This window comes from Schistocerca nitens, chromosome 3 (genome assembly GCF_023898315.1).
Source record: "Schistocerca nitens isolate TAMUIC-IGC-003100 chromosome 3, iqSchNite1.1, whole genome shotgun sequence".
Lineage (NCBI taxonomy): Eukaryota > Metazoa > Arthropoda > Insecta > Orthoptera > Acrididae > Schistocerca > Schistocerca nitens.
The window spans coordinates 657396603-657408522 of NC_064616.1; the positions used below are offsets into that span (position 1 = coordinate 657396603).

The 11920-nt window shown below is 42.5% G+C and overlaps 5 non-coding genes across 5 annotated transcripts; all 5 read left to right on the top strand.

Moving 5' to 3' along the window:
- Nucleotides 1–4925: 4925 nt before the first annotated feature.
- Trnal-caa (transfer RNA leucine (anticodon CAA)) lies at nt 4926–5000 on the top strand. Its single transcript has one exon. It is a non-coding gene; the product is annotated as a tRNA-Leu (tRNA).
- Nucleotides 5001–5227: 227 nt separating this feature from the next.
- Trnas-cga (transfer RNA serine (anticodon CGA)) lies at nt 5228–5302 on the top strand. The gene has a single exon. It is a non-coding gene; the product is annotated as a tRNA-Ser (tRNA).
- Nucleotides 5303–5527: 225 nt separating this feature from the next.
- On the top strand, nt 5528–5602 carry Trnas-uga (transfer RNA serine (anticodon UGA)). The gene has a single exon. It is a non-coding gene; the product is annotated as a tRNA-Ser (tRNA).
- A 528-nt stretch (nt 5603–6130) lies between these two features.
- On the top strand, nt 6131–6205 carry Trnas-cga (transfer RNA serine (anticodon CGA)). Its single transcript has one exon. It is a non-coding gene; the product is annotated as a tRNA-Ser (tRNA).
- Nucleotides 6206–6430: 225 nt separating this feature from the next.
- Nucleotides 6431–6505, top strand: Trnas-uga (transfer RNA serine (anticodon UGA)). The gene has a single exon. It is a non-coding gene; the product is annotated as a tRNA-Ser (tRNA).
- Nucleotides 6506–11920: the final 5415 nt, after the last annotated feature.

The following is an 11920-nucleotide window of genomic DNA, read 5'->3' on the forward strand; positions in this document are numbered from 1 at the left end:
TGCAATGACAATTAAAAACTGAAAATTGCTCTACATATCGACAAACAGGGAAAGAAACTTACTCAGTTACACTGCTCGCCCACTGAGGAGAGGAGCTTGAATATTAGAGCGTGAAACCGATCTCCAACCCAGCAATATATCACCGTGTACCATGTCGATGTAGTAAACATACAATTTGTATCCTGCACCATACAAAAATCGCCCCTTTTACATCATTCATACATATACCACGCAGGCAGACAGCACTGTAGGTATACTCCCGGCACTAGATATTTCCTGCGATGTCAGGTGGTCATCCACTCCCAACGCATGACCAGAGTGCTCTCAGTGGATCGATGTCACTCTCAGAACTATTGTGCAAAGATGGGCTCGTTTCCCCGTCGGCACAAACACGTTACTGTTTCTGGTCTGGATCTGCTTGCTTGCTCGCTTTTTCCCATCCCCAGAGTCAGGGATTACAAGAACATATCTAATTTCGCATGGTTTGCTAGAATATTATACCATTTTCGCCATACTTCTCGATATCAAGCACATAGCAGTATCGCTTGCATAGCAGTATTCTTGCGAAACATAATTCCAAAGATATAGACTGGAAATTATATCGCTAGAAACCCTAAACTTTAGCTAGGAGGAGCGTGCTGTAAACCATAGAGTAACTAGAAACTTATCCTGTATCCGAAGACCTTTACGTGAGAACTCGAAAAAAATAGAGGGAACTGATATTTCCACTCGTGAATACCGACGTCTGTGATGTCACAGATTCCTAATCATCCCTATAATTTAAAAGTCAACTAAGCTGTTTCTCACATCTAGAGAACCAGTAAACGTGTCTTCCACCTGTCTTTCACCTGCTAGATGCACACACCACAATCGATGTTCTCACAACTAAATAAAGACGCGAAATGTGAAGAAGCAGTCAACCGAACAGTTACATGGGAAGGAATAATGGTACAGCGCAAACACATGTCCATGTTGAATCTTCTCAGATTTTCATGCAATCACGAAAGCTACCCAACACATACTAAGTATTAATTCGCTATTCGGCCGTCTAGAGGACGATACAGTTATGTCAGCTACATTCCTACACTCTTAACAGACCTTTCCATTCAGACAGCTCCTGCCATTAACAGGAAACGTGAATCACTACCACCACAGGACACCGGCGCTGCATGCCAAGCACCCCTACACAGAATTATCCTTGGAAATCGGTCACATATATATTTGATCGCTGTACTTACAATTAAATGTTATGATCGCGATCTCAAATGAACAACATTCGACAATGAGTGAAGTATCGGAAATACACCCTGAATATCTGTACCATTCTTGTGACTTGACATACTCTCCCCTTTGCTGTCACAGTATCCCACGTCAAATCCACACCTTCCTTACGACTGGACATAGACATTTTCTTTGCACAAGTTGGAACACAAACGCATACTTCATAAACCTGATGCTCAAGCGAGGTTATCACGCACCCCCCTACTGCTAACTATAATACTTCCCCAATAAATGATTGCAGACAATACAAAATAATACTGAGAAAAAATCAGCTATGGGTTGACATGTCTCATCAGTTTTTCTTGCAAGTGGTACCACTGTGTCATAGAAATAGAGGCGTAATCGTCTTACAAATCGCCAGATGTTAGAAAACCAAATCGCAACAGCTACTGTATGTGACTGTCACAAGCGGTCTTGGTTCTACAGGTGCACACAGGTATCCATGTTAAAAGCTATATTGGCTTTATAAATTGAGGTTTGTGATTACCTCAAAATGAATTGGTTTTTCCAGACAAATATCAAGACGGTGATCGTAGGAGTGTATATTAACAGACCAGCAGTGCAGTTACACGTAGCCCGTGATGCAACCTCGTGGTAAAATCGTTGAATTTTGAAAGTGATTTGGCTTAGGAACGTGATATGAAATCGCTATTTGCAACTCCATCACGCCGCTAGATATTTCTCCAGTATTTGTAACATATTCTGTCTCGATACCATGTCAGAGTCTCTGCAATATATCCACTAAGGTATAGGAGATGACTGATTGAGAAGGATCACAAACAGTAGTAGATGAAGCGCTGACTCAGGTCGTAAGAAATGTATACTAGCTTTTCACATCTTTAGTGTTACGCTTTCCGCTAGAAATGATGTCTATGATTTGGAATCAAGTCTTTCCATTCAATTAGATACCTGTGTTGGATCCTATGGAGAACTCCTTTAATGATTACAGCCACAAGTGAATCATATTTCTGTGCTGCTGGTCCCGACGGAGGTTCGAGTCTTCCCTAGAGCATGGGTGTGTGTGTTTATCCTTAGGATAATTTAGGTTAAGTAGTATGTAAGCTTAGGGACTGATGACCTTAGTAGTTAAGTCCCGTAAGGTTTCAAACACATTTGAACATATGAATCATATTTCAGGCACTCTCAAATCTCGAAACGAGTCACCTTTTTCGAATCTGTATGATTAGATTAGATTAGATTTACTTTCATTCCAATTGATCCGTGGTGAGGAGGTCCTCCAGGATGTGGAACATGTCAGAAAAACAACAATACATGACAAATATTTACAACTAAAAAAAATAAGCTAATGTACCATTCCACAGGTCCCAAGTGGAATGATCGTCATTTTTTAATGAAGACTAAGAGTCATTTTACAAATACTAATGCACTGAATTTAAAATAAAAAAGTTTTTTATTTATTTATAAGGTAATACAACTACTATAATACTTCTTTACAATGAACACATTACTGCACTGAAATGGTGCAGAAGTTAGATTATACTAACACACACACACACACACACACACACATACACACACACACACACACACACACACACACACATACACACACACACACATACACACAAATTTTCAATGAACACATTACTGCACTGAAATTGTGCAGAAGTTATGTTGTACTTATATACAAATCAGTTGGTTTTACTAAGAAATTCATCAATGGAGTAGAAGGAGTTGGCCACCAATAAATCCTTTAGGCTTCTCTTAAACTGAATTTCATTGGTTGTTAGGCTTTTTATGGCTGCTGGCAAGTTATTGAAAATGTGTGTTCCTGAATAATGCACACCTTTTTGTACAAGACTAAGTGACTTTAAATCCTTGTGAAGATTATTCTTATTTCTAGTATTGATTCCATGAATTGAGCTGTTGGTTTGAAAAAGTGATATATTTTTAATGACAAATTTCATTAAGGAATCAATATATTGGGAAGCAGTAGTTAGTATCCCTAGTTCCCTAAACAGGCTTCTGCAGGATGTTCTTGAGTTCACACCACATATAACTCTCACTGCACGTTTTTGTGCCCGGAAAACTTTAGCTTGGCTTGATTAATTACCCCAAAAAATAATCCCATATGACATTATAGAATGAAAGTAAGCATAGTATGCCAGCTTTTTCATTTTTATATCCCCTGGGTCTGACAAAATTCGCATTGCAAACAGAGATTTGTTAAGACGCCTCAGCGGTTCTGTGGTGTGCTCCTCCCAGTTGAATTTATTATCAAGCTGTAATCCCAAGAATTTAACACTGTCCACTTCTTCTATCTTCTTGTCATCGTATGTTAGACATATACTCTTGGGACACCCCTTACAAGTTCTGAACGGCATGTAGTGTGTTTTTTCAAAGTTTCGTGACAAAGAATTGGCTAGGAACCAGTGATTAATGTCCACAAATATTTTATTGGCTGATCTTTCTAAGACTACACTTGATTTGCTATTTATTGCAATGTTTGTATCATCGGCAAACAAAACAAACTTGGCATCTGGTAATGTTACTGATGAAAGGTCATTGATATACACAAGAAAAAGTAAGGGCCCCAAAATGGAACCTTGTGGGACCCCACATGTAATTAGTTCCCAGTTGGATGATGCCTGATAGCTTGATACATGTCTCTTTCCTAATAACACCCTTTGTTTCCTGCCAGAGATATAAGATTTGAACCATTTTGCAGCATTTCCTGTTATACTATAATATTCTAGTTTACTTAAAAGGATATTGTGATTTACAGAGTCAAATGCCTTTGACAGATCACAAAATATACCAGTTGCCTGCAATTTTTTGTCTAATGAATTAAACACATTTTCACTGTAAGTGTAGATAGCCTTCTCAATATCAGAACCTTTTAGAAATCCAAACTGAGACTTTGACAGTATGTTATTTGAGATAAGATGGTTATAAAGACGACTGTACATTACTTTTTCGAAAATTTTTGAGAATGATGGCAACAGTGAAATTGGATGGAAATTTGATGCTATTTCCTTATCTCCCTTCTTAAACAGTGGCTTAACTTCAGCATATTTCAGCCATTCAGGAAATATTCCACTAACAAACGACTGGTTACACAGAATGAGATTTTCACTCTGCAGCGGAGTGTGCGCTGATATGAAACTTCCTGGCAGATTAAAACTGTGTGCCCGACCGAGACTCGAACTCGGGACCTTTGCCTTTCGCGGGCAAGTGCTCTACCACCTGAGCTACCGAAGCACGACTCACGCCCGGTACTCACAGCTTTACTTCTGCCAGTACCTCGTCTCCTACCTTCCAAACTTTACAGAAGCTCTCCTGCGAAACTTGCAGAACTAGCACTCCTGAAAGAAAGGAGTCGTGCTTCGGTAGCTCAGTTGGTAGACCACTTGCCCGCGAAAGGCAAAGGTCCCGAGTTCGTGTCTCGGTCGGGCACACAGTTTTAATCTGCCAGGAAGTTTCATATCAGCGCACACTCCGCTGCAGAGTGAAAATCTCATTCTGGAAACATCCCCCAGGCTGTGGCTAAGCCATGTCTCCGCAATATCCTTTCTTCCAGGAGTGCTAGTTCTGCAAGTTTCGCAGGAGAGCTTCTGTAAAGTTTGGAAGGTAGGAGACGAGGTACTGGCAGAAGTAAAGCTGTGAGTACCGGGCGTGAGTCGTGCTTCGGTAGCTCAGTTGGTAGAGCACTTGCCCGCAAAAGGCAAAGGTCCCGAGTTCGAGTCTCGGTCGGGCACACAGTTTTAATCTGCCAGGAAGTTTCATATCAGCGCACACTCCGCTGCAGAGTGAAAATCTCATTCTGGAAACATCCCCCAGGCTGTGGCTAAGCCATGACTCCGCAATATCCTTTCTTTCAGGAGTGCTAGTTCTGCAAGTTTCGCAGGAGAGCTTCTGTAAAGTTTGGAAGGTAGGAGACGAGGTACTGGCAGAAGTAAAGCTGTGAGTACCGGGCGTGAGTCGTGCTTCGGTAGCTCAGTTGGTAGAGCACTTGCCCGCGAAAGGCAAAGGTCCCGAGTTCGAGTCTCGGTCGGGAACACAGTTTTAATCTGCCAGGAAGTTTCATATCAGCGCACACTCCGCTGCAGAGTGAAAATCTCATTCTGGAAACATCCCCCAGGCTGTGGCTAAGCCATGTCTCCGCAATATCCTTTCTTTCAGGAGTGCTAGTTCTGCAAGTTTCGCAGGAGAGCTTCTGTAAAGTTTGGAAGGTAGGAGACGAGGTACTGGCAGAAGTAAAGCTGTGAGTACAGGGCGTGAGTCGTGCTTCGGTAGCTCAGTTGGTAGAGCACTTGCCCGTGAAAGGCAAAGGTCCCGAGTTCGAGTCTCGGTCGGGCACACAGTTTTAATCTGCCAGGAAGTTTCATATCAGCGCACACTCCGCTGCAGAGTGAAAATCTCATTCTGGAAACATCCCCCAGGCGGTGGCTAAGCCATGTCTCCGCAATATCCTTTCTTTCAGGAGTGCTAGTTCTGCAAGTTTCGCAGGAGAGCTTCTGTAAAGTTTGGAAGGTAGGAGACGAGGTACTGGCAGAAGTAAAGCTGTGAGTACCGGGCGTGAGTCGTGCTTCGGTAGCTCAGTTGGTAGAGCACTTGCCCGCGAAAGGCAAAGGTCCCGAGTTCGAGTCTCGGTCGGGCACACAGTTTTAATCTGCCAGGAAGTTTCATATCAGCGCACACTCCGCTGCAGAGTGAAAATCTCATTCTGGAAACATCCCCCAGGCTGTGGCTAAGCCATGACTCCGCAATATCCTTTCTTTCAGGAGTGCTAGTTCTGCAAGTTTCGCAGGAGAGCTTCTGTAAAGTTTGGAAGGTAGGAGACGAGGTACTGGCAGAAGTAAAGCTGTGAGTACCGGGCGTGAGTCGTGCTTCGGTAGCTCAGTTGGTAGAGCACTTGCCCGCGAAAGGCAAAGGTCCCGAGTTCGAGTCTCGGTCGGGAACACAGTTTTAATCTGCCAGGAAGTTTCATATCAGCGCACACTCCGCTGCAGAGTGAAAATCTCATTCTGGAAACATCCCCCAGGCTGTGGCTAAGCCATGTCTCCGCAATATCCTTTCTTTCAGGAGTGCTAGTTCTGCAAGTTTCGCAGGAGAGCTTCTGTAAAGTTTGGAAGGTAGGAGACGAGGTACTGGCAGAAGTAAAGCTGTGAGTACAGGGCGTGAGTCGTGCTTCGGTAGCTCAGTTGGTAGAGCACTTGCCCGTGAAAGGCAAAGGTCCCGAGTTCGAGTCTCGGTCGGGCACACAGTTTTAATCTGCCAGGAAGTTTCATATCAGCGCACACTCCGCTGCAGAGTGAAAATCTCATTCTGGAAACATCACCCAGGCGGTGGCTAAGCCATGTCTCCGCAATATCCTTTCTTTCAGGAGTGCTAGTTCTGCAAGTTTCGCAGGAGAGCTTCTGTAAAGTTTGGAAGGTAGGAGACGAGGTACTGGCAGAAGTAAAGCTGTGAGTACCGGGCGTGAGTCGTGCTTCGGTAGCTCAGTTGGTAGAGCACTTGCCCGCGAAAGGCAATGGTCCCGAGTTCGAGTCTCGGTCGGGCACACAGTTTTAATCTGCCAGGAAGTTTCATATCAGCGAACACTCCGCTGCAGAGTGAAAATCTCAAGCTGGAAACATCCCCCAGGCTGTGGCTAAGCCATGTCTCCGCAATATCCTTTCTTTCAGGAGTGCTAGTTCTGCAAGTTTCGCAGGAGAGCTTCTGTAAAGTTTGGAAGGTAGGAGACGAGGTACTGGCAGAAGTAAAGCTGTGAGTACCGGGCGTGAGTCGTGCTTCGGTAGCTCAGTTGGTAGAGCACTTGCCCGCGAAAGGCAAAGGTCCCGAGTTCGAGTCTCGGTCGGGCACACAGTTTTAATCTGCCAGGAAGTTTCATATCAGCGCACACTCCGCTGCAGAGTGAAAATCTCATTCTGGAAACATCCCCCAGGCTGTGGCTAAGCCATGTCTCCGCAATATCCTTTCTTTCAGGAGTGCTAGTTCTGCAAGTTTTGCAGGAGAGCTTCTGTAAAGTTTGGAAGGTAGGAGACGAGGTACTGGCAGAAGTAAAGCTGTGAGTACCGGGCGTGAGTCGTGCTTCGGTAGCTCAGTTGGTAGAGCACTTGCCCGCGAAAGGCAAAGGTCCCGAGTTCGAGTCTCGGTCGGGCACACAGTTTTAATCTGCCAGGAAGTTTCATATCAGCGCACACTCCGCTGCAGAGTGAAAATCTCATTCTGGAAACATCCCCCAGGCGGTGGCTAAGCCATGTCTCCGCAATATCCTTTCTTTCAGGAGTGCTAGTTCTGCAAGTTTCGCAGGAGAGCTTCTGTAAAGTTTGGAAGGTAGGAGACGAGGTACTGGCAGAAGTAAAGCTGTGAGTACCGGGCGTGAGTCGTGCTTCGGTAGCTCAGTTGGTAGAGCACTTGCCCGCGAAAGGCAAAGGTCCCGAGTTAGAGTCTCGGTCGGGCACACAGTTTTAATCTGCCAGGAAGTTTCGACTGGTTACACAGATACCTTAATATATTACTTAGCTCAGAATCACATTCTTTAATTAACTTTGTGGATATTTCATCATACCCACTAGATGTTTTTGATTTTAAAGATTTTATGATGGACATTATTTCTTTTGGGGTAGTGAGGGTCAAATTCATATTATGGAAGTTACTGGAAATGTCTGGTCTAAGGTAATCCATAGCAGCATCTACCGAACCTGACAACCCCATCTTTTCAGTAACAGTTATAAAATGTTTGTTAACAAGTTCTGCAACACTATACACATCTGTCACCAATGTATCATTTACTCTTAATGCTATTTTTTCCTCTTCATGTCTGGTTCTACCGGTGTCCTCCTTCACTATATCCCATATTGTCTTTATTTTGTTATCTGATATGACTATCTTTTCCTTGTAATATATTTGCTTTGACATCCGTATTACAGTCTTTAATATTTTGCAGTATTTCTTATAATGTGCTATAGCATCAACATTGGAAATGTTTCGCATTGACAGATACAGTTTTCTTTTTGTTTTACAAGATACCCCTATTCCTCGAGTAATCCATGGCTTCTTTGTAGACTTTGCTCTAACCTTGGTAAGTTTTGGGGGAAAGCAGTGTTCGAACAAGGTAAGCACTTTATTAGCAAAAATGTTATATTTTTCATTCATGCCATGAGCACTGTAAACATCAGTCCAGTGAATGTCTCTGAGGAGTGTCCTAAAATAATCAATTTTTGGCTTACTGATTACCCTCTTGAGCTCAGATTTAACAGATTTTATATCCTGTTCAGTATTAACATTTAACAGAAGGAACTGCATGTCATGGTCTGAGTGGCCATTGACTATTGGTTTTGTAATATAATTTTGTTCATTGGACTTTTCTATTAAGATATTATCAATGGCTGTTTGTGAGCAAGTGGCTATCCTAGTGGGGAACTTTACAGTGGGAATTAAGTTGAATGATAGTGTTACTAACTCAAATAAGTTCTTATTGGGAGAATCTTTAAGGAAATCTACATTGAAATCACCAGCAACCACTATTTCTTTGTTTTTGGTTGTTAAATGGGCCAGTACAGCTTAATATTATGAAGGATTTTTTGTGAAATTCTAATTCTGTTGCACATGCTTCCATATGCTGTTCTAGGCAAAATTTATGAATGTCCATGTTCTTAAATGTATGACAGTTCCTGATGAATGTGGCAACTCCTCCGTTCTCCATTTCTGATCTACAAAAGTGAGATGCTAACCTAAACCCTGTAACACTTAAAAGTTCTAAACCAGTGGTCACATGATGTTCAGAGAGGCAGATTATGTCAGATGGGTTTGAAGACTCTAATTCATCTATGCAGATAGTTAATTCATTAATTTTATTTCTCAGTCCTCGAATATATGCTCCAGTAAAATTCCAATGTAGTTTTAGTCAGTCCCTATGCATTTTGCTATTGCTGCCATTTCTGCAACTTTGCGCATGTGTTCGATCCAGTTTAAGTTGGAACTGAATAGACGTTGGAGAAAGCCATACCCACCACCTTCTGCAACCTGTCTAGAAACTGAGCGACCTGAGTCAGTTCGTCAGGTCCACGTTTTGACCAATCAGTATAAATGGGCCCAATGTGGTGCGTCCCCAAACTACATAAAGATTCTACAGTCTGAAGCAGATCCGAGTCCATCATGACCCATTCACGTCTGTCACCTCAACACGCTATCATCTTTATTCTGTTCCATCCAACAGTGGAAAATTACGAACTTTAAAAGCTCCACTAACTTCATCCAATATAGAACTCCTCCCATATATTGAAAACAAATACCATCTGCATGCCGGCACTGAAGACATGTGATGATCCTATTAAATTCACAGGTATTTATCCACTGCAGAGGGCAGTTTAAAGCTTCATCACCTGTACTGTACCGTACCCCACAAACTATACCAAACTATACCATAAGTCAAAGGCCCTGTGTCGTTGTTTGAAACATTGTTTTTCTTTCTGCTCTAACATGCTTTGTGCACTGCCAAACATTTTGTTTTTCTGCTAGACTTCGAGGTCTGTGTCAGTCTCTAAACTGACATTAACACTTTATAATCCATTGCTTCTCACAGAAAACTAGATGTTGCATGGTGTAAGTCATGTTGTTACCATAACACGCCACACACACTGGATGATTTCAAATAAAATAGAGTTACAACATAAGTAAACTGGAAAAGTTTGGCGGCGTTGTGGAAAGTTTCCAAACTGCAGTCCGAAGGTGACTGACGATCTGTATATTTAAATTCATCTGTCACAGTGATGGAATAGCTGATGGCTCTGCGTTCCGTTTCGGCTGATTCCTCATCCTGCAGTCATGTACGTGATCACTGTATCGGTGCTAGCTATCCCCAGAAGGTGTTGTGCCTTGACCAAAACTCTTTCTCCAACTCGACAAGCGATGTCAGTCAATCATTAGGTGGTAACCAACAGCATGCCAGTGGATGGGTGGGATGGAAAAGACACTGTGAATATACTGCAATAATAAGCGTCACAGTTGATAGCGTGAACAATTTTAGCAATTTTACAGTAATTTCAACACAGACCAATGATGCGACACCATGTTTCCCCAATTTCAGTATCACAGCTAAACCGTCCCTTTCCTACTTTGCGAGTATCATTGCGAATGATGATAGATGACTGTGCAGTACATCCATTAATTGTTAACTGTCGAACACATACATCATCAAAGTATATCAGACAACACTCTACATATTTCTAACACCTCGAGCATAGTGCTTAATTTATGATCTATCCCTATGCTGAGGGGAGTTTCTGAGCATTCTCGGAGTCTTAGGGTAAAATTAGAGACTGAAAGACCCCCACTCACACAGTCATTGACCAACCCACCCTGCAACACCATTACCGATTTAATCTGCAGCTGACCAGAAGTAGACCGCTACATTCCACGTCTCATGAATGAATGGAGCTAGCAAAGTCCTTCACCATCCAAGTATACAAGGTTTCTCCAGATGCATCCATGTTGAGGAGGTTAGCACCCCTTATCAGTGTATAGTAACAGATGTGAAAGTGTTGTGATGCAATAGCAGACGGTTAAGAGAGAACAAGAAATGGGTGATTTTTATGTGTGATGGAGCTCCAGACGGACGAGTTCGAAGCATTTTTAGGTAAATCAACCAAGCTATCAATTTTAAAGTATTGTTCTAGAATCTAGAATCAGTACCTGGAAGGTATTAGTAAGAGAAAACATAAACACATGCACTCCTAAGGCTACAACGTTCCGCACTCAAAACAGGCTACAATGTTAGATCGCTTGCATTTCCAACCTATCAGTCAAATGCAATATAGCGCTGCTAATATTCCAATGTAGGAAATATATTTCAAGTGCATGAAATACATACTTCTTCCCGGTTTCTCTACGATAAACTATGTTATCGAACCGTAAAACGAAAAAACTACTTCCTTAAAACATTGGCTCTGTGTGATACAAGCACAATATAGCTTTCCAGAGATGTATAGAGTCCACTGTCCACATCCGATCATGGTTCAGAATTATACTATGCAAGCATCAGCCCTACATAAATGATCATTAGTAATGGGGAATACTTCTTACAAGGAAATAGATAAACAAATAGCAGTCATCAGATGACCGACAGGTTTACCGTTAACGATCGCAAGTAGACAGTGCTTTAAATCACTGTATATGAGTCGAACACAGGCTATGTCACATGACTGATGCATCCTGACAGAACAGTGAAAAAAGTGACCTGCAGCAATTTCTCGCTCTCTAGAATGCATGGCCGCGTTGAGTGCCCGCACGGTTATAGGCGCCATGTCACTGATTGCGCGGCACCTCTTGCCGGAGGTTTGAGTCCTCCCTCGGGCATGGGTGTGTGTGTTGTTCTTAGCATAGTTTAGTTTAAATTACTTTAAGTAGTGTGTAAGTCTAGGGACCGATGACCTCTGCAGTTCGGTCCCTTAAGAATTCACACACGTTTGAACATCTAGAATGCATCATCATTCTACCATTAACTCGTATCTCATTACAGCTCCATCTCAATCGATCACCCTGTCCACTCTCTGTTGTCCTTTAATGCAGATGCATTTAAGTTTAGAGGCGGATGGTTTTCTGCTATCCTGAAAAGCGTCAAATACAGTAGTCAATTCGCATGTGTCACTGGTACCTCAACAGACATACAGTA